Here is a 24,317-nt window from a genome sequence, read left to right as displayed (position 1 = left end):
ATTTGCTCTGAACTTATAGAAGCCAAAGATGTTTGTTTGGACAAATACATTCCATAGAAATTTGGGGTTCTTAATTTACTACTATGTTTGTTTGGGTATTTTTTTTTTTTTTTTTAAAGAGTGCTTTTCGAGTTTTCCTGTATTTGATACTTGGTAGCAATAGCATTGAAAAATATGGTTAAGAAGAAAACTTAAGTTGGTCAAAAGGAAACATAAAATTTGGCCTTAGCAACCTCCAAATAATAAGTTAATAACACAACTTTACATGTAAAATAGAGTATAAGTTGTCAAGAGTCTTATTGAAAATATCGAGATTGTAATCTCCTCTCTCTATTGTAATTATAAATTTTTTTTAATAGAGGTCTAGACTTAATTGGGTGTAACTATGTCAATATAATCTCACTCCAAAGCCTAACTCAACTTGAAATTCAGCCCAATTACTAGGTCCTGAGCTCAATAAGATAAAATCAAGGCCATAATATAAAACTCACTCTCTAAGTTTCATCACTTTTATTTCAATCCTTTAAATTTGCATTTTGTCATTTCAGTCATCTAAGTTTCAATAATCTTCAATTTGTCATCTATTAACAATCTATCCAATATTGCTGTTAATTCACCGTGGCATTTTGCACTTTATTTAATATTTATTTTTCATTTATTTCTTAACTCAAAAATAAAAAATTAAAAAACGTTAATTAAAAAAAACCTAGAAATTTAATTAGGCTCCTCACATCTGAAGAACCCAAATTCTAACCTCACCCACCTAAATCCACAACTTTTACCAATGAATCACATGATCTGTAAAAAAAGCATTGATAAATGCAAAACACCAAAAGCCATCTCTGTCACACAACACCACCAACAAAATTCAAAGCCCCATTAAAGAAAGTTTTAATCTTTATAAACAAAGGGCCATAAAAACGAAATACGTAGATGGCAAAATTGGTCAAATCAAGCATTAGAACAAAAATTACACAAACACAATCACAAATTAGGCCAAAAAACCCAAACTAGTAAATGTTTTGGACATTCAAAACAAACCCAGATAATATTTCAACTCCAAAAAACCATACTTACATTGTCTCGATCTCTCTCTCTTTCTCCACCTTGATCTCTCTTTCCCCCTCTTTCTCCCTCTTTGTGTGCGTTTGGCAAAAATTATTTTTGCCAACTTATTTTACTATTCAGCTTATTTTTGCTACTATTCATGGGTCTTACTGTGCTTTTTGACACTATTCATAGGTGTCACTGTACTATTTCAATTAACTTTTACTTTTATCTACAGTATTTTCAACAAAAATTTTTCAGTTTCAGCAGAATAAGCGGATCCCAAACGGACACTCAGTCTCTCAGTTATCAAGTGGGTGGGGTTAGAATTTTGGTTCTTCAAATGTGGGGAGTGAGCGACGTTGTTCCCCTAATTAAATTTTTGGTTTTTTTTTTTTTTTTGTTTTTCTAATTTTTATTAACTTATTTTTTTAAATTAAGAAATAAATAAAAAATAAATAGGGGAAATGACACTTTGTTCACTTGTGGTTTGCTTGAAAACACTTTGCCTACCTATAATTTAAAAATTGGCACTTTACCCACCTGAGACTAGTTCCGTTTGTCTCCCGTTACCCACTTCTGTTAAAAACAAGAGTAAATTTGTATTTTTGTTACTCTTTTATGTCTCTCTTCTCAAAACATAAAAAAACTAAAAAATCAAGAGAAAAAAAGATCTAAAAGCTAGGTTCAGTGAAAGCAAGTAGTGAACAAGGGCATGTAATTTCTCCGTGCTCTCTAGTAGCACCCTTCCCCTATGTCTAGTACATCGATATTTCCTTAACCTTTTCCCCATCCTCCTCCTACCTTCCCCTCTATCTTCTACCCGGCCGGCCCTTCTTTCAAACATTGCAATGGAGGTCTCAGACCTCATTGCTTGCACAGAAAATAGCTCTTGGATTGATGCATGCGTAGAGCTCCCTCCAAACCAATGTAACTCTGAGAAGCCTTCATGGGTTCTTATAGGTAAACTCATTACCTTTAAAGAGGTAGGCTTAGCCAACGTCATAGATGTGGTTAATAAGGCGTGGCGACCAGCTTTTCAAGTCCGAGTCACTCGACTAGACAACAAACTGTTTAAGTTCAGCTTCCATCATGAGGCGGACATGACCAATGCATTCCGTAGGAGACCTTGGTCCATCAGAGGAGGTCATCTGGTTCTTAAGCATTGGAATCCATCTCTCACATGGCAGGAAATCCCTTTCTCAACCTCAACCTTCTCGGTTCAAGTCCACGGCCTCCCGGATCTGTGGAGATCACCTACAAACATTCGCAGACTTGGAGAAAAAGCAGGAAAAGTAGTGGAAGTTGATTTTGCTGGAGAAAGAGATGGATCCTGGAGAAGGTTCATTCAGATACAAGTTGAGGTAGATCTACTCCAACCTCTAATGCCAGGAATCTTCCTGCCTAGAAATAATCTTCCTCATCTTTGGATCAGTCTAAGGTATGAGAAATTAGCAGATGTCTGTTACCGATGTGGCATTATTGGCCATGAATCACGGGCTTGCGTTGGAAAAATGTTTTGCATTAGAAATCCTTTTGGCCATAACTTCACTGCCTCAGGCCCGTGGCTCCGGGCAGAAAGTAACACCTCTCCACCGGAATTATTCCTTGATCCTAACCCCTCTGTCCCTGTTTGTCCTGCCGGTAGTACACCTCCCTGTTCCGATTTGTCCATTCTTGTGAAAGCTTGCAATGCAACGACACCAAAAAAGGACAAGGTACAGGAGCCTAGCCGCTATGCTGTACGACAGGAGCTTGGTACCAACAACATGTCAGCGCAAATTCTGCCCACGTCCTTAGACGCTGTATCGGAGGCAGGAGCCAGTACGCCTCAGTTAACAACCTCACCCACACACGTAAGCCATTCCGCTCCAATCCTATCAGATAAGGCTGACGAACCTCATACCAAAAGCCCACCAATCCGTTTGGACCAAATAGAAAAACCAACACTTCACTTCCCAAAACCATTATGCCCACCTATATGTCTGGACCAAAGTGAAAACCCAAACCCACTCTACCCACCTGGTTTCGGCCCAACTATCACCAGCCCAAACACAAACCTCTCCCCCAAGCCCAAACAAAATGCCAAAACTAATAAAGTCTTACCCCAGATCAACAAGTCGTCTCAACAACCTTTGCTTAGCCAACGTCCTTCTCCACGGTCCAAATCTAAAATCCCTACCAATGTGTTGAACACCCAGACACCACATTCCATTCAAGCTAAACCTTGCAACCCGATTCCCCTTCCTCGCAAAAGAAAACTCTCACAAAAAGAATTAGAAATTCTCTCAAAAAGGGTTAAGATCGCTGATCATGTCTCCTTGACCCTGCGAAGGCCAATTTTATCACTATAGCTGGAGTTGAGCAACACCCATCAGGTCAGGTACCTACAATTCCTCTTGGTGAACATTGCGACTTTACCATTCACAACCTTAATTATTCACATGGATTTTCTATTTCCCCTGTTCTCTCTGAATCATGCTCTGTTTTTTCTATGGCCGAGGAGGCGGGCCTTATCAAGCCCCCAACCTCTCCATGAAGATCCTAGGATGGAACTGTCGTGGTATTTGCAGAGCCGCGACAGTTAGAGCCCTTAAGGCTCAAATAAAGGGGACTAGCCCAGATGTTGTTTTTCTCAGTGAAACTAAGGCTTCGGCCTCTAGAATGTTAGAAGTAATGAATGAAATAAAGTTTTCAAATTTGTGTGTTGTTGAGGCTAAAGGTACTGCAGGAGGTATTTGTGTTATGTGGAAAGCTGGGTTTGCAATTCAGCAGGTTGAGTATAATAAGAACTTGATTGCTGTAAAAGTATCTGATGCAAATTGTGAGTGGTTACTAGTTGCATTCTATGGCCCACCTTACCCGTCCAAAAAGAAAAAAGCATGGGAGAATCTAATGGCACTCCTAGGTGCTTACCAAGGCCCTTGGATTTGTCTCGGAGATCTTAACTACACCGTGGATGACAGGGAGACCTTAGGAGGAAGAAAAGGCAGTGAGCCATCAGCTACCAATTACCTTAACGAGCTTATTTTCGATTTTGGAGCCATTGATTTGGGGTACTCTGGAAATGCTTTCACATGGGTGAGAGGAAAATGGGGAAGTTCAGCAATTAAAAAAAGATTAGACAGAGGCATTGCTAGTATTTCCTGGAGGCTTGCCTATCCAAAAGCTGCAGTGTCCCATCTGGGAGCCATTATGTCTGATCATACCCCTATACTGCTTGACACCAATCCAGAAGACAGCTTTGCCCATAGACTGTTCCGGTTTGAAGCTGCTTGGATTCGTGATAATGGTTGCAATTCGATAATAGAAAAAGCTTGGAATGAGGAGACACATGGTCAAGCATTTCACAGGCTTTACAAAAAACAGACGGCTACGAGAGAGGCTCTCCAAAAGTGGAACAAGGAAGTGTTTGGGCACTGTCAAGTGAGGATAAATCAGATTATGGAAAATATAACCGAAATCCAAAAAAAGCCTCCTTCTGATGACAATGGCAGAATAGAAGAAGAGCTCCAAGTTGAGCTTTCTGAATGGCTTGCAAGAACTGAGGTCCTGTGGAAACAAAAATCTCGGGAATTATGGCTAAAGGAGGGTGACAGAAATACAAAGTTTTTCCACCTGTCCACCATTATTAGAAGAAGACGGAACCATATTGATGCTATCAAATCTGAGGATGGGCAATGGATTACCAGGCCGAATCAAATTAGACAAATCTTCTTCAACTCCTTTAAAAATCTTTTCTCAGAGGAAGAAGTCACATTCCCACCGCAACTGGAGAACCTCATGCCTCAGTGCATTATTGAGGAGGATAATATAAGGCTTAAGAGAATTCCATCCCCAGAAGAAATCAAGGAAGCTCTATTCCAAATGCAGGACTTAAAAGCTCTCGGTCCTAACGGATTTCCTGTATTATTCTACAAAGAATTTTGGCCTATTGTTGGTGAAGCTGTCACCCAAGCTATAGTATCTTTTTTCGTTGATGGAAGCTTACCGAAAGAAGCCAACAGCTCCCTTATTGTGCTTGTTCCTAAATCTTCCAACCCTGCCACAGTCAACAATTTTCAGCCGATAAGCCTCTGCAACGTGGCCTACAAGATCATTTCCAAGCTGTTAGTTGCAAAGCTTAGACCTCTCTTGCACAAAGTCATCTCCCCATGTCAGTCTGCTTTCATCCTAGGGAGGTGGATTACAGAGAACCAAGTGGTGGTGCATGAGTTGCTGCATAGCTTTAAGGTAAGGAAGGTAAAATCTGGATTCATGGCCTTAAAACTTGATCTCCAAAAAGCTTATGATAGATTTAATTGGAAATTTATCCAAGCTGTTCTCTCAAATCTTGGGTTTAACCATACTTTCATCAAATGGATCCTAACTTGTATATCTTCTGTATCCTTTGAGGTTTTGGTTAATGGTGGTAAGTCGAATCAATTCAAATCTACCAAAGGCTTAAGACAAGGCGACCCCCTGTCACCTTATTTATTCATACTAGGGCAGGGGGTTCTTTCAAGAATGCTAGACAGGGAGCTGAGTCTAGGCAATATTAGCGGCGCCAAAGCAAGTGTTAGAGGGCCGGCTCTAACACATGTTATGTACGCTGACGATATCGTTCTGTTCTCCAAGGCAACAAGAAAAGATGCAGAAACTTTAGCCTCTTGTCTTGAGAAGTATTGCGAATGGTCTGGCCAGAGTCTTAACAGAACCAAATCAGGGATATTCTTCTCTAAGCTCACCACAGCAAATTGCAAAAGATCTATAAAGCATCTTCTCCAAATGAAATCCCTCAAAAAGGATGCAGTGTACCTTGGTGCACCCTTGTTCATGTCCAGATCTCCATCCAAAGACTTCAAATTTCTGCAGAAAAAGTTAGAATCGAAACTTGTAGGTTGGAGGAGCAGAACCCTCTCATGGGCGGGTAGAAGCACTCTCATTACATCAGTGGCACAAGCTATCCCCAGCTATACTTTATCTGCCTTTCATGTCCCTACCAAAAACTGTGATAAGCTGGATTCGATGACCAAAAGGTTTTGGTGGAAGCCTAAGGAGAAGGAGGGTAAATTCATAGCATGGAAACAATGGGACAAGCTATGTCGACCCAAAGTCGCAGGTGGTTTGGGTTTCAAAAGAACCAAAGAAGTTAATGCTGGCCTCCTTGCAAAGCTGGCTTGGATGGTGGCCTCAGGAAAGCAAAGCATTTGTATGGAGGTTCTTCGAACTAAGTACAAAGTTAAAGAAGATTGGCTTAGAGCGGAACCAAAGAAAAGAGCTTCCCCAACATGGAGAGCTATTGAGGATGCAAAAAATCTGGTTGTGAAAGGAGCTTGTTACCTACTAGGCGATGGCAAATCGATCAGTGTTTGGGAGGATCCATGGATCCCATGGATGGAAGGATTCAAACCGCGACCTAGGATTGAGGTATATTCACAGCTTCCCTTCAAAGCACATCACCTCTTCGACCCTCCATCGAAAACTTGGGATGAGAACATGATCAAGGAGATTTTTGATTTTGACTCTGCCATTGCAATCCTCACCATCCCCATCCCAATCACCCCAAGGCAAGATAAGCTCATATGGCTCCCTAATCCTAAAGGAAACTTCTCAGTTAAGTCTGTCCATAAGGTGGCCTTTCAGTATCCAAACAGCAATGTACAAGCTCAACCACTTTGGAAAAATTTATGGAAAGCTAAACTCCCCGAGCGCCTCAAAATGCTCTTATGGAGGATAGGTGCCAACGTCTTGCCTACAAAGGTGAACCTTCAGCGCAAAATTCAGCAAGCTGACACAACCTTTAGCTTGTGCAAATCGGATGAGGAGACTTATGTACACTTGTTCTTCCTTTGTCCTTTTGCCAAAGCCTTGTGGACCACGGTTGGTTGGGGCTTTAGATTTGATTCTGCATCTCTGACCTCAAATGAAGACATCATTAGTTTGATCATAAACCCAACACATGCTCCCATCCCCACAGATCAACATTGGACTATAACGCTTAACATGGCTCTGATCATAGATGAGATATGGAAGACCAGAAACCACCTTCTCTTTCAAGGAGGCAAAGTTGATGTGAATAAAGCCATGAACAATGTTCGAATCAGGTTCCTGGAAGCGTCAAAGGTGTACTCTCCTAGCAACCGTCCTTCTGTGGAACAATCTGTCGATGTCTGGTCTCCTCCACCTCAAGGTTGGATCAAAATCAGCGTCAATGCCGCTCTAAGCAATTCAAAATCTGCTTTGGCTGCTGTTGCTAGAAATCATTTGGGAATTGCCATCTCCATTTGGGGTAAGGAGCATCACCTTTGTTCTCCCGCTCAAGCAGAGGCTGAAGCAATTCTATGGGCAGTGCAAATTGCCATTCAAGAGAGATGGAGTGCAGTCATTTTCGAAGGAGATGCTAAGCTGTGTTTTGACCCTCTTTCACAACCTAACCTCACTCCGAGTTGGCCCATCAGCACTTTAATTTGTAATATTCGTAGTTTGGTTTCTTGTTTTGTGTCTTGTGAGTTTAGGTGGGTTCAGTGTAAGTGCAATGTTGCAGCTCATGAAGCTGCAAGGTTTGCTCTGAACTCTTACCGCCCTTTTTGTTTTTCTTATAGTAATTTTCCCCCCTCTCTTGAGGCTGCTTGTAAGGGAGATTAGCCCTCTGTTTCCGTTGTTTAGTTTTTAATGAAATTTGCAGATTATAAAAAAAAAAAAAAAAAAAAAGGGCATGTAACCAAGGGTTTTGCCTGTTTTGTAAAAATTAAAACCTATCTTTTACATCTCCTTTTCATGTACAAACTTTTAGATCTTCTTTATTAACACATTAAAAATTGAAATTATGTGTTTCCTCACCTGAACAAGAGAATGGAAAAAAGATACATGAAAATAAAGTGTAAAAGTTAGGTTTTAATTTTTGTAAAACTAAACTTTTAGATCTTCTTTTCCCTTGATATTTTAGTTTTTTATGTTTTGAAAAGAGAGAGACATAAAAGGGTAACAAAAATAAAAAAATTTACCCCTATTCTTAACAAAGGTGGGTAACGGGAGATAAATTAAACTAACATTAGGTGGATAAAGTGTCAATTATTAAATCACAAGTACGCAAAGTATTTTTCGGGCAAATCATATATGGGCAAAATGTAATTTCCTCGAATAAATATTAAATAAAGTGCAAAACGACATCGTTTAGGTGAGTTAATGGCAAAATTGGACGAATTGTTAATAGATGACTGAATTGAGGAAGACTGAAACTTAAAGGATTGAAATGACAAAATGTAAATTTAGAGAACTGAAATAAAAAATTGTAAAATTTAGAAATTGAGTTTTACATTTTGACCTAAAAAAAATACTAAAAATAATAGTACCCAAATAAATAAAAATAAAATAATAGTCATCATTTATCACTCACCGCCCCTGTAAATCCAATTATATTATTACGTTTTCTCGCATTCCCTGTTTGGTTAGCGAGAATCTGCGAGAAATCTCAGAGAGAGAGAGAGAAAAAAAAACCCAGAATATCGTGTCTTAGGTTTCTCTCATCCTAAAAAGAAACCCACCTCCCAAATTTCGGTCTTGTTCGAGAATTCGGCTTTCTTACGGCTCTCTGTACACACAGCCAAGGCTGAGGCCAACAAAAGCCACCCTTTTTCACAAGGTAATTCTCTGTTCTATTAATGATTTATGTACTTGTTATTTGTTGTCTCTTAAATATTTTAAATTAATATTTCTTCTTTCTCTCTCTATGTTTGTGTTCTGTCTGTGTACTATGTTTCCGGATTTTTCCGGTGTCTCATGTTGAGAATAGTAGGTAGTACCCTTTATGGATAATGTTGAGAACAGAGCAATTTAATATATACACTCATTTTATCTTTTCTCTTTTAGATTGAAAACTTCTGTCAGTTAATGCTCAGCTTTTTTTGTTTTTGGCAAAGAAGGGGAAGGGGATTCATGTGGTTGAAATCTTTGTTCTTCCTTTGTTAATTATTATTGTAATGTGTCTTTCCAAGTTCACATCTATGGATTTTGTTGTCATGTTAATTCTTTCCTTACTGTGAACAAGAAAACCCACTGCTAATTCTAATGAGAAGGACAAAGAAACTAGTTAATAATGCATCATTACTTTATTTTTCTGTTCTTGTCATGTTTATTCATTGCTTCCCAATTTGTGATACAACAAGTCTAGTGACGCAACACTTTTCACAACTGATGATATGATTTGTTGTGACTGGTGCATAATAAAAGTCGTATCAATGTTAGACACAAGTGAAAGTGATGTTGCTCCAATTACAATAGATCATGTCAATAGTTATGAAAAATTTTGTGTCCCTAGGCATTACTCATTTGTGATATGTTTATTATCCATTAGATTCCTTTTACTGTTGAGAAATTGTGATATTTTGTTGTGGCTCAAAAGAGGAAATCCATTGTTTTATTTTATTATTCATTGATTTTTTTTTTTTCTTGAGATTTAAAACATTTGATTATGTGCTTGTGTTCAAGCTCAAGTGCTTGATATTGAGCACGAACTTGACTTGACTAATGAAGCAAGCTGACCCCGACTTCAAGCTTTTAGAATCTTTGACAAGGTCAAGTTCAAAAATTGTTTGTAGGTGTGGGTCAAGTTCAAGCGGAGTTTGAACATGCTATCTTTATTATCAAACCGAGCTCTTTGACCATTCTATACTTGGCTTGAGTTGATTACAGCCCTCCTAGTTGAAGTCCTAATAGTATGTTTCTTTTTTTTTTTTCCTATGTTTTCTCAAGGACCTTTTTTTTTTTTTTTTTTTTTTTTTTTTTTTAGGTAATAGATATTTTCATTAAAAAAAAAGTGCATCATGTTCACGATGATGAACAGATTATACTAGAAACAAATACAAACAAATCAAACAGAAATAGAATGCTTGTTCAAGACGTTTTGAAGTTAAAGTTGTGTGCTTTGTGCTTGAAGATTTACATCTTGGATTATTATTTGTTTGGCATTGTATTAGGATGTCCTGCAATCAAAAAGTAAAATTGTTTGACTTGGAATTCTTTGTTTCTTTATTATTGAAAGGAATTATCGATGTTGAACTTATGTATTGGGTTTGTATGATTGGTTTGCTGTATTGGGGTCTTAGAGATTGTTTTGATTCAATGGTTATCGCAAATAAGAGCAAGGGGTTTCTCATATTATTGCATTGGAATAAAAGGTGACTTGTAATGTTTTGAGTGATTACACAGAGATGTGAGTATAGTTTACCATATAAAATTTATAAAAAGAATTACAAATGTACGTATAAATGGTATACTAAAATATTGAAATAAATATGATGTTAACTGCATTAGCATTGCCACCTCACCTTAATTACCACTAGGTATATTTGATGACTACCTTCATGTAATCTAGCTGTTGAGTACAAATGTGTTCTTTGGTTGCAAAAGGTGCAATATATATATATATATATATATATCAACCTAAGTTAGATGATAAAATAAATTGCTAGGATATGAGTTAGATTTTTCCCATAAGTTAAGTATCCAAGTTCTCATTTGGACCAAATCAAGTTGAATCTAATCCCAACTATAGGAGGTGCTTTACTTGATTATCACTTTTTAGGGATTTCTTGCTTTTGACTCATGCATTATTTGTTATAATTATGAAGTGAAGATTAGAGTGAGAGAGAGAGAGAATATTTATGTTTCATTAATGTCATCGTTTTCTTTCAAATTTTCTTAAAGAAAGAATTCCAGTTTGTACTATATGTACAAGTGCATTTACCATGGAAGCTATTTTCTTTCTTAGACGTATAAAAAGAAAAATATAGGGAGGTCTTCATATGATTTTTATTGATGTAGAGAAAGCATATGTTAGGGTCCTTAGAGGGGTAATGTATTGACACAGAGAAAGCATATGTTAAGGTCTTTGGAGAGGTTATGTGGTGGGTCTTGAAAAAGAAAAATGTTTCTTTAAAGTATTTAAACTTGTTTAAGGATATGTATGACCGTTTTGTAACTAGTTTGAATTTCCTATCCCTATAGGTTTGCATTAAGGAACACCGATTAAGTCTGTCTCTCTTTGCACCAGTTATGGATGACCGCACTAAATCAATTCAAGAGGAAGTCCGTTGATGTATGCTTTTTGCAAATGGCACAGTTTTAGTAAATAAAATAAACACGAAGTGTATGCCTAGTTAAAATTTTGTAAGATGCTCTATAATCTAAAGGATTTCAATTAAGTATAATGCACGTTTAATAAAAGTTGAACAAAGATGAATGTGCTGTAAGACATGATGGTCAAGAGATATTAAAGAGCAAGAGCTTTCAATATTATGGATTAATAATTCCTAAAAATGGAGAGATTGAAAAGGATGTGAATCATAGGATAAGAGAATGGTGGGCGAAGTAGAGAAGTGAATCAAATGTAGTGTGTGATTGTAGAATGCCTATTAAGTTGAAGGGAAAATTTTATAAGATTGCTATAGAACCAATTATGTTCCATGATTCTGAATGTTGGGCTATTAAGAGGCCAAGTATTCATAAAATGAGTGTAATTGAAATGTGAATACTAAGATAGATAAGTGAAAATATATAAAAGCACGAGATTCAAAAGGAGTAATTTGCTTAAAGATATGGTTGACTCCTATTTATAAAAAAAATAAAAAAAAAAAAAAAAAAATAAATAAATAAAAAAAAATAGATCACTTGAGATAGTTTGGTTTTTGATAAACAAGACACAACTCAAGGTCATCATATTTTACTACTGAAAGCCCACGCCCATGTACAGGGCAAGTGAAATTTTCATAGTAGAACATGTAATCATACATTATAGGAGGTCAATTCTTACAACCGTAGATTATGGTAAGGTTTTGTAAGAGTGTGACATGGTAAGATTTTGTAAGAGTGTGACACTAGAAAAGCTTGGAATCGAGTTTGCTATTCACAAAGTTGGGCAAACAATTCCATCCATGTCGTCCTCCTTTGCTATACGGACTCTCTTGGTTTTGGAATCCATTTCCGAAACCCTGTACTTCATGTTCATAATATCTATGGTGGTAATGCTGTTCTCACAGGTGAGCTCTGAGGATTGCCACAAGCACTGGCTTGGCCAGCTCCCTAGAATGGATAACCCACACCTGTGATCTCCCCGCAGTTGAACGTATACGTATTGGTACTACAACTTGAGTACCGATCATCTGTGCATAAAGACACAGGAAGCTCCCAAAACAAGGTTTTGGCAAGCAAAGAAACAAGAAAAGCAGTAGACCATGAGAAAAAAATCTGGGAGTTCATTCTGGTGGTGAATATGCGTAGAGAAGTGTGTAATTAGGGATCTGAGTTTGGTACGTTGGTTGTTTACTTGTTTAAAGGGAATATATATAGAAATATATATAGAAATATATATATATATATATATATATCCATTAAAATATCAGCAAAGTGGGAGAAAGTTAGAATTAGAATTAGAATTATTAGAACTCAGTATCTAACCTTGCCCATCACAAGTGATTCTAGCCTAAGGTGCCCACTAAATTGAGTAAGGAAGAATTTGAAGGTAACAATTTATGATACAAGAAGCCAAAAGATGTGAAAGAAGAAAAATCCCTTTTCATGTCGTTTTTTATATTTTTTAAATAAGATTATTATAAGAAATTCAGCAATTTTGGCTCAAGTTCTTTACTAATAATTCAAGAAAATTAGTAACAAAATGGGCTCGATTCCCATGCTAAGAACAAATAAAACAGAATAAACTTATTTCAGGTAGTTCCAATAAAAGGCATCAGAATCAAATGAGTACCTGCTCTTTAAATTGCACCTCTTTTTCTTCTTAAATAGATAAAGTATCAACTTCAACCTGAGCATAAATGCATGATAGTTATTCCCCACATAAAATAGAAGTAAATGTCTAAGCTAATCTTGCAAAAGCGCATGACATCTTACATTACAATATTCACTAAATGAAGTTTTCTTGTATGCTCAGAGCTTAGAAACAGAGTCCCATAGATGTATTTGTGCTTTACAAGAATCACTTCTATGGCTAAAGATGATGAAAGGAGAAAAGGAAAAAAAAAAGATAAAGAGAGTTTTTTTAAGAAATAGAAAAGTATTTTACTCTCTTCACTATCAAAGAAATGCCTAAATGTCAACTTCCAAGAGAGTCAATAATACGAGTCTTCCTTTTGGAATAATGATTCCACCTGCTGTCAGGGCCATATGTGCTCTTTTTTCTTAGCAATTATTGCTACCTATGCTGCCTTGAGGGCCACACCAATTATACACTTCTCGGCCACACCCACAGGTACTGTTGCTATGATTATTTGTTCTTTAGCAATTATTGATAGCTATGCTGCCTTTTGGACCATTTATGTAGGTGATTGACTTTGAAAATCATACTGTTAATAAGTTGTTTAGAATTATTTGAATCTCTATTAAAATCTTGTGCAATGTTTTAATTTGCTCCAGAAACATCAAGCAACAGACAAACATGTATTTGAGAAATCAGTGAACAAACATCAAGCAATAGCTGACGCTCTTAAGAAAAAATATTATTTTGTGTTTTTATGTCGTTTTTGGTAGATGATTGCATCTTAATATAGTAAGAAATAATGATTTTGTGTTTTTATCTTGGTTGATAGTTTGTTAATACTATATGGATACCTATTTGGTTTTTTTTTTTTCCTTATACTTCCCCCCCCCCCCCCCCCCCCCTCCTCCTCCTCCTCCCCCTAGCTTGAAATCCTTCATCCGCCCTTGTGGGGTTGAGAGAACAGTTATGGTTTTCCCTGATTTCTAGTGGGTAAGATGCTACCATGGTAACACCAAAGTAAATAAAAGTCACTTTAGTCACCCTTACCCACTATTTTTTTTATTCATAAAAAATTAATAATAAAAAATAAAAACCTAGAGCATGCCAACAGTAAATCCATTTAAGGTCTTGACATAATTGGGCTCGAGATGGATTATTTTACTCTCTCTTTCTTTTTTCTTTTTTCTTTTTCTTTTTTATTTTATTTATTTTTTTTTTTTATGGGGGTTATTTCTCTCTCACTCCATAGCCCAACCAATATTTAAATTCAGCACACTTACTAGGTCCAGGGCCCAATTAAATAGAACAAAACCGACCTTCCAAGTTCCAATTCGAGACCTCCAAGTTTGAAGTTCCATTCATTTCGTAGTTCTATGCATAGTCTTTAAAAGCAGCATTATCAAAACGTTTTGAATTTGAAAATTTTGTTCTTTGTGCTTGGAGATTTTCATCTTTATTCATTGTTTATGTTTTGTTATTTGTTTGGTAATTAATGTATCGGGGTGTTTTGTAATCAAAAAGTAAAGCTGTATGTATGACTCTGAATTTGTTGTTTAATTGTGTGATTGGTTTTTATTTTTGGGTCTCAGAGATTTATTTATTTATTTTTATTCAATAATTATCTCAAAAAATTGCAAGGGGTTTCTCATATTATAGCATTAAAATAAAAAGACAACCTTTTCAATTGATATGTTCTGAGTGATCTTTTGGAAACACAGAGATATGAGTGTTATGTTTGGTACATTGGCACTAGGCAGTTTGAACATAGGAAAATTCATACAAACTTGGAGGCAAAAAATTGTACTAATTTAGAGCTCTCGCGAGTCGTGACACCTTTAGGAATTCAATTTTATTGCTTGCTGTGCTTTTCACATAACTGCATGGCTTTTTTTTTTTTTTTTTTTAACTTTTTATTGTTGAATATGGAATATGCAAGAGTTGAGAGCTTTCAAAGTGTTTTACTATTGGAAAGCAATGGTTTTTCTTGGGTTAGAACTCATTGGCAGTGTTGAAGACCCTTGGGTAGATGATTTGCACTTTAGGGACTTGAGAATGTTTATGAACAACTCTTTTGCAACAAGAGCAGTTCACTCTGTTTTAAGATGATTAGTTCTCAACAAGAAAATGGGTATTCTTCTTAATTTGAGTTTTTTTTGTAACATTATCTTTGAAGCACACACCTTTACAATTTAGTCCAAAGCTTGATGGGATTAGTCATGTGTAAGGGTGCAGGACAAAAACTGTTCCTATTTATATGACTCTTGCTACTGTATGACCTTTGCTTCCCTCTCTTTTATTTTTTATTTTTTTGGGAATTCTTTTAGTTATATTATATATGAATTTTATAATAGTTATATTTTTTTCATATCACAAACAATGGTAGGGAATGTAATTTTCTTTTGTCTATTTATTGTATAACATTTTGAAATATAAGTCTACTTTTTTGGATACTATGATTCCAGATGCAAATCTACATGATACCTTATTTAAGATTTATCATAATGTCTTTTATGTTTCTTTTTCCCATTGCTAATTCCATCAATATTGTAACTCTTAATTTACTCGATAAATTTTATTTGTTTTTTTGTCATTGGCGGTACTTTTCTTCTTTCGATTAGGAATGAAGACCCTTGGCTAGGTGCTTTTAACTTTAGGGACTTGAGAACTTCCATGAACAACTCTTTTGCTACAGGAGCAGTGAAATGCTATAATTCTGTATTATTCACTCTGTTCTAAGATGATTAGTTCTCAATTAGAAAATGGGTATTCTTCTTAATTTGAGATTTTATTGTAACATTATCTTTGAAATACACCTTTACGGTTTAATCCAAAACTTGATGGGGTTAGTACTCTATAAGGGCACAGGACAAAAATTGTTCCTATTTATAAATGACTCTTGCTGCTGTATGACCTTTGCTTCCCCCTTTTTAAAAAAAAAATTTGGAATGCTTTTAATTCAATTTTATATGAATTTTATAATATTTATCTTCTTCTTCTTCTTTTTTTTTTTTTTTTTTTTCCTCCATATCACAAGCAATGGTAGGAAATGTAAAATTTTTGTCAGTTTGTTGTAGTTGGAATATAATTCTATTATTTTGGATCATCTGATTCCAGATGCAAATCTACAGGATACCTATTTAAGATTTATCATAATGTATTTTATGTTTCTTTTTCCCATCATTAACGTACATTCTTCTCTAGCATACTGCTATTTTGGCAGGTTGTTCCACAGTTAAGTACAAATATTTAGTTTGTGTTCTTTAGTTGCTAAAGGTGCAAAATAGAAGTTTTTTTTTTTCCCTAAAACCTAGGATGATATAAGAATTGACTAGGAAATATTAGTTAGATTTTTCTTAGATATGGCAGGTACAATTCCTTGATTAGTTCCATCCAAGTTCTCATTCGGACCAAATCAAGTTGAATCTCAACAAAACTACAAAAGGTGGGGGTTTACTTGATTATCACTTTTTAAGGAATTCATGCTTTTAGCCCCTTGCATTATTTGTTATAATTATGAAGATGAAGATTAGAGTGTGAGAGATACAGAGAGACAGAATACCTTTTGGTGTCATTATTTTTTTTTTTTTTTTTGAGAATGAATGCTACGAACTTTTAATAAGAAAACCCGGCCAAATCAGCCTGATATGAATGAACAACTTCCGATGGAACATCTTCCATCCATACTACACAATTTGGGATAGTAACAGCTAACTTCGCCAAATCATGCGCTACTAGGTTGCCCTCTCTCTTTGTATGAGAGTAAGACAATAAAGAAAAAGCTGGAATAAAACTGTAAGCATCCTGAATCAAGAGACCAAATGGAGCAAGTCCAACATCCTTGGTTTCTAATGCCTTAATCACCATCAAAGAATCTCCCTCAAGGACAGTTGCTGAGATGCCCACCTCCCTAGCAAACTCAAGAGCCCTAGTGGCTGCCCTGGCCTCAATTTCAATCGGCTGTAGGAGCTGGGGGATTTTTTCTGTCATGGCTGCTAGCACCAAGCCTTCTTTGTTACGGATAATAGCTCCTACCCCTAAACAATTTTCTTCGGCAAAAACGGCTCCATCAAAATTAATTTTGTAGACGTCTAATGGAGGTGGCTTCCAACGTGTCCTCATGCGAGGTCTACTGGGTGAAGTTGGCGGTAAGATAGCTTGGTATTCTGAATATCTCTCAGCTGCAAATTGAGAAAGAAGGTTCAGGGAGCAACAAGGTTGTTGAGAACGCATCTGGTTCCTCTGAGTCCAGATGGACCACACCGTGAAAGCAAAGAGAGCTGGCTTCCGTTGATGCTCAAATACCCAAGCCATCAATTCACTGAAGCTGGAAAAAGAAGTCTGGTTCCGAAAACTCCATGCGGTATCCTTATCCCACACACAATCCAGGTTTTTGCAAGTCCATACTGCATGAATCATGTCTTCCGCTTCACCTCGACAACGGTCACAGGTCTGATCCGTGATAATAGTTCTACGCAGAAGGTTGCTCTTTGATGGAAGTGAGTCACGGCAAGCTCTCCAAACTAGATTCTTCACCTTATTCGTACATGCCAGAGCCCAGATTTGCTTCCATAGGCCTTTTTCATGATCAGGCCGAGCCTCCCTGTGAGAACCATCCTCTGCTTCCTTTAAGAATCGGTACCCCAGCTTGCAATTGAACTTACCATCCTGTGCTAGTGGCCAAAACAGTGAGTCTTCAGTAGCTACCCGGGCCAATGGAATGTTCTTAATTTCTTCTGCTTCTTCCGGTGCAAACAATCCATCCACCATATCAGCATTCCATGTGCGTGTCCCTTCATCTATCAAACAATCCACAGTAGCTTCCTCCATAGATTCCACCATCGGAGATGCGACCAAAGTTGGGTGTTTTCGCGGCAGCCAATAATGTTGCCAAATTTTGATAGATTTCCCATTGCCTACCCTCCAACAAGCTCCTTCTAGGACCACGTCACGACCCCTCAAGATGCTTTTCCAAGCATACGAACCGGAAGAGGATTCTTTAGCATCAATTAGAGAGCCATGAGGAAAAAACTTCGCCTTAAACACCTTGTAAAAGAGAGAGTCCTTATTGTGGATAAGACGCCACGCTTGCTTGGCTAGGTGTCATTATTTGATTGGGTTTTTACTCTTTCAATTTTTTTTGAAGAAAGAACTTCCTTCATGTTGTACTATATGTACAAGTTCATTCTTTGGAGTTCTATTTTGTTGGGTATTTTGAAGAAAGCTTTTAGGTCTTGATTTTAATAATGCTACATAACTGTTATGTATGTATATGCGGTGGAAGTAGAGGGTCAATGCATGGGGAATAATATGCATACTGGATCTGATCTAGTGAAAGTTTTCAAGTCGTTCGGCACTTCAATGGAAAAACAAGGTCACTTAAGGTTGCTGAAGCTGGACCGCTAGGGCTTGGTGGCCAATTTTTTACTATTAATAAAAGAAAATGTATCTTGCATTCTAGCCGAATGCAGTATGCTTCTGATATATGTCATTCTGCTTTGGTAAGTTTTCTTTCATATCTCTAATTACCTGTCATCTATGCCTTTTGTGTTTCATACTATGGTCGATTTTCTCGTCTAGTGTCAATTATGTGTTCAACGTAAAATCTACAAATTTTCCATTTGTTAGAATGTGAAAATAGTTACCTTTATCTCATGATTTGGCATTTTCTAACATGCATAAGTGATACTTTGACCTTTTGCATGAAGGTAATGCCCCTTACAGCCCTTTTGAGGTGAGCCAAAGTTTCAGAGCTTTCTAGGGATTATTATGTGCTTGAATTTTTCAATTTTAGTGTCACTTAAAGTCTCACTTAAGTTTTTCTCATCTAAAATTAAAAAAATAATTAAAAAATCTTGAAAAAAAAAAAAATGTCTAGACCAAATTTGGCTCAAGCTTTCTAAAAAAAAGGACTCAACCCAACTTGAAACTCACCTTTACAAGGTCAATATCCCAATAAGATAAAAATATTAAAAAATAAAATACCATCCTCTCATTCCCAGTTTGGTTAATGAGAAAAATGAATACAAAAATTTGTTTCTTATATTTTTCTCATCCTTTCAAGTATAAGGGAGGGTTTGTTTTTATGTTGAGGTGAGTTTTAAGTTCCAACTAATTCCTAGTTCTTAGGGCTCTTTGTGCACAGAGCCATGGCTGAGGGCAACAAAAGCGATGCTTTTAAAGAAGGTAAACTTCTCTCTCTATTTCTCTGTTCTGTTAAATGCTTTATGGGTTTATTATATTAATTCTATGAAGTTAAAAAATAAAAAAAAAAAAAAAAAAAAAAAATTCTTCTCTTTCTATCATTGTGTACTAGGTTCCTAGGTTTTTGGGGTGGCTCACTTAAGGGTCAAGGGTAGAAAGTAATAACTATTTCAGTGATAATGTTGAGAACGTAACAATTTAATTATGAATGTAATTTGTCATGCCAGTTGTCACATACACACCTATGAATCTTGCCAAAAAAAATTCTTAAGACTTCAGAGAAAGATTGTAAAAATTACTATAATTACAATTTAACTATAGACATATTTCAACCAAGTATCCTGGGAAAAAATAGTTTGCCTTCCCAAGAGAGAAGGACTGGAACAAATCAGCTATTCCATAACATATCTGAAATCTTACACAAAAACTGGCTCTATTTGGGTAGCCTGGGTCCATTCCAACCTGCTGAAAGGCAGGTGTCTATGGACTGTTAAGGGATCTGGCTATGAGCTTCATTAAATTTGAAGCATGGGATGGGAAGACCATATTCTTATAGCATGACAATTGGCATCCTATTGGTAACCTTTCATTAGAATTTGGATATTGAGTGATTAATGATGCAGCCAGCAAGCCTGAAGCAAAAGTAGTCTGTTTTGAGGGACAATGTTTGGATTTGGAAGCCTGCCAAAGCCAGCTACATCTTGTGAATCTCAAATATAAAGATGCAGCAAAGTGGACAATAACAAGCTCTGGCTGCTACTCTTGTGCTGCCACCAATAATGAAATTAGAGTAAAAGAGTTGGAGGTGGATTGGTGAAAGTTTCTTTGGTTTCAGCTAGCTATTCCTAGACATACTTTCATAGGATGGTTGGCAATTAAAAACAAATTAACAATTAGAGACAGGCTAGCTAAATGGGGATATACTGGTGATACTTTGTGTGTATACTGTAGGGGCTGCATTGAGAGCAAAGACCACCTATTCTTTGCCTACCCTTTTGCTAGAAGAATCTGGATTGCCTGTTGAACTAGCAGAAGCTCTAATACTAGATTGTTGAACAAAACAAAGGACAAAACATGCTAAAAATATTAAAAGAAAACCTTTATTTCAAAAAATTGACAAGTTGACAATACACTTTGCAAGACACAAGTCACACTTAGACACACACGGCAACTTTATTTTTTCCTTTGCACTTCTCCACCACTTGACCTTTTACAAGACACACCAACTCCTACAACACACACATCAACTCACATGAATATCCTTGCACACACCTCACTTCTTTAGACACCTACTGACACTAGAAGACTTTTCCTTCATACTTTTCTTCTCTACTCACTCTTGGTGCTTATGACACACACTCAAGTGGAACCCCTTGGTTCCTATTTATAGTTGCTGTAAGTCAGTTAAGCAACTGACATTGAATCTTCTAGGCCATTATTTTATTGATAGTAACTTCACTAAGCTTCTCTGTTACAAATGGGGAATAAATTCTGTAGCAATCCTCAATTAAGCCTCGACTAAGCTCTGTGCAATGTTAAAATTTTGTTGTTCAAAACTTGTAATATGCCTGATATGTGTCTTGGTTTTAACTGTTCTGCTGTCACTATGCTGGTCATGTAATTAGCTCCCTGGTCCATCGATATGTATAGCTAGAGTTAGTTGTATAGTTTTATTTTGGTGTATAAGATTTTGGTCCCTTTTGTGTTGTTGGGACCATTTCCCTGTGTCTTTTTTTTGTCCAAACTTCTGTTGTTTGCGTATTGTTTGGTTTTTCTCAATGACTGTATACCAATTCACCAAAAAATAAAATAAAGATGAACCACACTTGTTAATCCTAAGGAGGAGGACAATGAAACTAGTAAAAAATACACAATTACTTTATTGATCTGTTCTTGTTATGTCCACCCCTTGCTTCCCAATTTGTGATACAGTAAGTCTAGTGACACAATATTTTTCACAACTTTATTCATAATTGCTAACATGATCTGTTTTGAGTTGTGACTAGTGCATAACAAAAGTAGCGTCAGTGGTAGACTTAGGTGAAAGTGATGTTGCTTCAATCACAAAATAGTTGTGAAAATCATTGTGTCCCTAGCATCATTCATTTGCGATATTTTTATATTTCATAAGATTCTTGTTAATATTGAGAAATTGTGATATTTTCTTGTGGCTCGCTAACGGAAATCCATTGTTTTCTGTAATTATCCATTAATTGATTTATTTTTTATTATTATTATTTTTTAGATGAGAACATTTGATTATGTGCTTGTGTTGGAGGTCAAGATCAAGCGCTTGATATTAAGCTCAAGTTGGAGCTAGATATTGAGCTCAAACTCAACTTGACTAATGAATCAAGTCAAGTTCAAGCTTTTAGAATTTTCGACAAGCTCAAGTTCGAAATTGTTTGTAGGCTTTGATTAAGTTGGAGCGGGGTTTGAACGTGTTATTGTTATTGTCAAGCTGAACTTGGAAATTCACTACTTGGCTTGATTTGATTACAGACCTTGGACTAGTTGAAGTTCTACATATATTTCTATCCTTTTTCCCAGTTTTTTCTCAGCAAACAAATGCAGTATGACAAGGACATTTTAAATTTGAGGTTTTGTTGTTTGTGCTAGAATATTTTCATTTTTTTTTTTATTGTTTATTTTTTGTTGTTTGGTAATGTATCTGGATGTTTTGTAATAAAAAAGTAAAGCTGTATGACTTTGAATTTGTTGTTTATTTTTTAAAAATGGGTTATTGATGGTGAGTTTATGTATTGGGTTAATTGTGTGATTGGTTTTACTTTTGGATCTTAGAATTATATGAATTCAGTATCTAGTCTTTCCCATTACACGTGATGCTATCATAAGATGATTAAATAAACCAAAAGATGTAAAAGAAGAAAAATCCATTGTCATGGTGTTTTTGATCATTTTTAAATCAGATCATTATAAGAAATTCTGCAATTCTAGCTTAAGTTCTTTACTACCAATTCAAGAAAATTAGTAACAATATGGGCTCGACTCCAATAAAAGGCATCAGAAACATATGAGTACCTGATCCTTAAATTGCACTTCTACTTCTTTAAATTGCACCTCTTTTTCTACTTAAATAGAGAAAGTAGCAACTTCGACCTGAACATAAATGTATGATGGTTATTCCACACATAAAATAGAAGTACATGTCTAAATTAATCTTGCCAAAGAGCATAACATCTTACATTACAATATTCACCTAATGAATTTCTGTTGTATGCTTGAAGCTTAGAAACAGAGTCCCATAGATGTAATTTGCTTTACAAGAAATCACTTCTTTGGCTAAAGATGATGAAAGGAGAGAAAGAAAAAAAAAAAAGATAAAGAGACAGATTGTGCAATTGCTTTGAGCAAGAGTAATAGCAATCTGTAATTTCTCCGTCGATTGCTCTGTTGAATTCTAGTTTCAAAAGGACTACAAATAATGATGTTAAAGTATTCCCTCTGGCTTAGAGTGTGAAAAAATGGCCCTTCTTTTCCATTCTGCCTTTCAATTGTTTTTTTACTCTTAAATAAGTGTGTGAAACGTTTTTATCTTTCGGTCATAGCAGAATGGAACGTTTTCACATTGTCGGCAGTTAAGGACAAAACCAATTGGCAGCTGGGAGTGAAATAAGTCTTCAAATTTTCTGTGGACTTTTAGAACTATGTTCTCCACTGTCCAATTAAATTTAATTATAACCAATCGTACTTTAGTAGATTTCATAAAGTTCCTTTACAGTATCAGATAGTAATTGTTTTATATCTATTATTAAAAACAATCAAATTATAACCTAATATCAGATAGTGATATTAGGTAACTTTTTGCTTTAGCCTTTCAAGTTTGGGTTTTATTAGATTAGATTAACCGTTAATCCAAGCTCAACTTGCTACGTTATACTCTCGGTCCCATAATCCAACTTAAACATGAGATTAAGCCCCATGTACTAGGTTTAGATTCAGAGCCAACAAAAAAAAAAAAATTCTTTGAAGAAATTTAAACCATTTTACTCTTCACTGTCAAAGAAATGAATAATGGAAACTTTCAAGAGAGTCAATACGAGTCTTCCTTTTGGAATAATGATTCCCTGTGCTGTCAGGGCCATAGGTGCTCTTTTTTCTTAGCAATTATTGCTAGCTATGCTGTCAGTGCCATGAGGGCCACACCAATTATTCACTTCTTGGCCACTCGCACAGGTACGGTTGTTATGATTATTTGTTCTTTAGTATTGATAGCTATGCTGCCTTTTGGACCATTATTAGGTGATTGACTTTGAAAATCATACGGTTAATAAGTTGTTTAGAATTATTTGAATCTCTAATTAATCTTGTACAATATTTTGCTCCAGAAACATCAAGCAATAGATAACCATCTATTTGAGAAATCAATGAACAATCTCATCCTTTGCAAGGTCAATAGCCCAATAAGATAAAAAATATTTAAAAATAAAATATCATCCTCTCATTCCCTGTTTGGGTAATGAGAAAAACGAACACAAAATATCATTTCTTACATTTTTCTCATCCTTTCCTATATTGGGGTTTGTTTTCTTCTTGAGGTGAGTTTTAAGTTTCAATAAATTCCTGGTTCTTAGGGCTCTTTGTGCACAAAGCCACGGTTGAGGCCAACAAAAGCGACATTTTTAAAGAAGGTAAATCTCTCTCTATTTGTCTGTTCTGTTAATGCTTTATGGGCTTATTATGTTAACTCCATGAAGCATTATTATTATTATTATTTTAAAATTTCTTCTCTCTCTCTCTCTCTCTGTCTCTCTCTCTGTACTAGGTTCCTGGGTTTTTAGGGGTGGCTCACTTAATAGATCTCTGTCATCCCTATCTTAGATTTTCTCAGTGATTTTAATAGATGAAACCACTTGTTTGGGAGTTCATTTTGGAGGTGAAAATGTGTAGAGAAGTGTGTTATTGAGGAGGGACCTGAGTTTGATTGTTTACACTTTACAGGGAATATATATTTTTATATATTTGTCCATTAAAAATAACAGCAAGCTGGGAGAAATTAGTATCTAACCTTGCCCATTGCAAGTTATTCTATCCTAAGGTGTCTGCTAAATTGAGTAAGAATTTTGAATATAACAATTAATAATACAATAAGCCAAAAGATGCAAGAGATAAAAAATTCATCATCATGGTGTTTCTGATAATTTTTAAATCAGATTACTATAATTTCTCTAATTTGGTGAGATGGAGAATTGGGAGGATGGAAAATGGGGAAGAGATGGAAAAGTGGGAGGATAGAAGAAATTTTAATTTCTCTAATTTGTGTTTGGTTGGGGTGGAAACATGGAAAGATGAGAAA

At 36.0% G+C, this 24,317-nt stretch overlaps 1 protein-coding gene across 39 annotated transcripts in view; it reads right to left on the bottom strand.

Moving 5' to 3' along the window:
• Positions 1–24,317, bottom strand: part of LOC126694253 (disease resistance protein RPM1-like) — a 397,275-nt gene that overhangs the window by 233,264 nt on the left and 139,694 nt on the right. For 21 of the 39 annotated variants that reach the window (XM_050390334.1, XM_050390350.1, XM_050390348.1 and 18 more), the window contains 2 exons: positions 22,043–22,120; positions 12,791–12,847 (listed from right to left, as the gene is read on the bottom strand). The exons of 10 other annotated variants lie outside the window; for them this stretch is intronic. The gene's annotated coding sequence lies outside the window, so the exon portion shown is untranslated. Of the gene's footprint in view, positions 1–1,077; positions 1,215–10,355; positions 10,454–12,790; positions 12,848–12,933; positions 12,953–22,042; positions 22,121–22,206; positions 22,304–24,317 lie in introns of those variants that run through there. 8 more of the 39 variants (XM_050390342.1, XM_050390338.1, XM_050390357.1 and 5 more) reach the window with 5 other exon arrangements.

This window comes from Quercus robur, chromosome 8 (genome assembly GCF_932294415.1).
Source record: "Quercus robur chromosome 8, dhQueRobu3.1, whole genome shotgun sequence".
In the NCBI taxonomy this organism is placed as follows: Eukaryota; Viridiplantae; Streptophyta; class Magnoliopsida; order Fagales; family Fagaceae; genus Quercus; species Quercus robur.
Note: the sequence above shows the minus strand (reverse complement) of the source record. Positions and strands in the feature narration are given on the sequence as shown.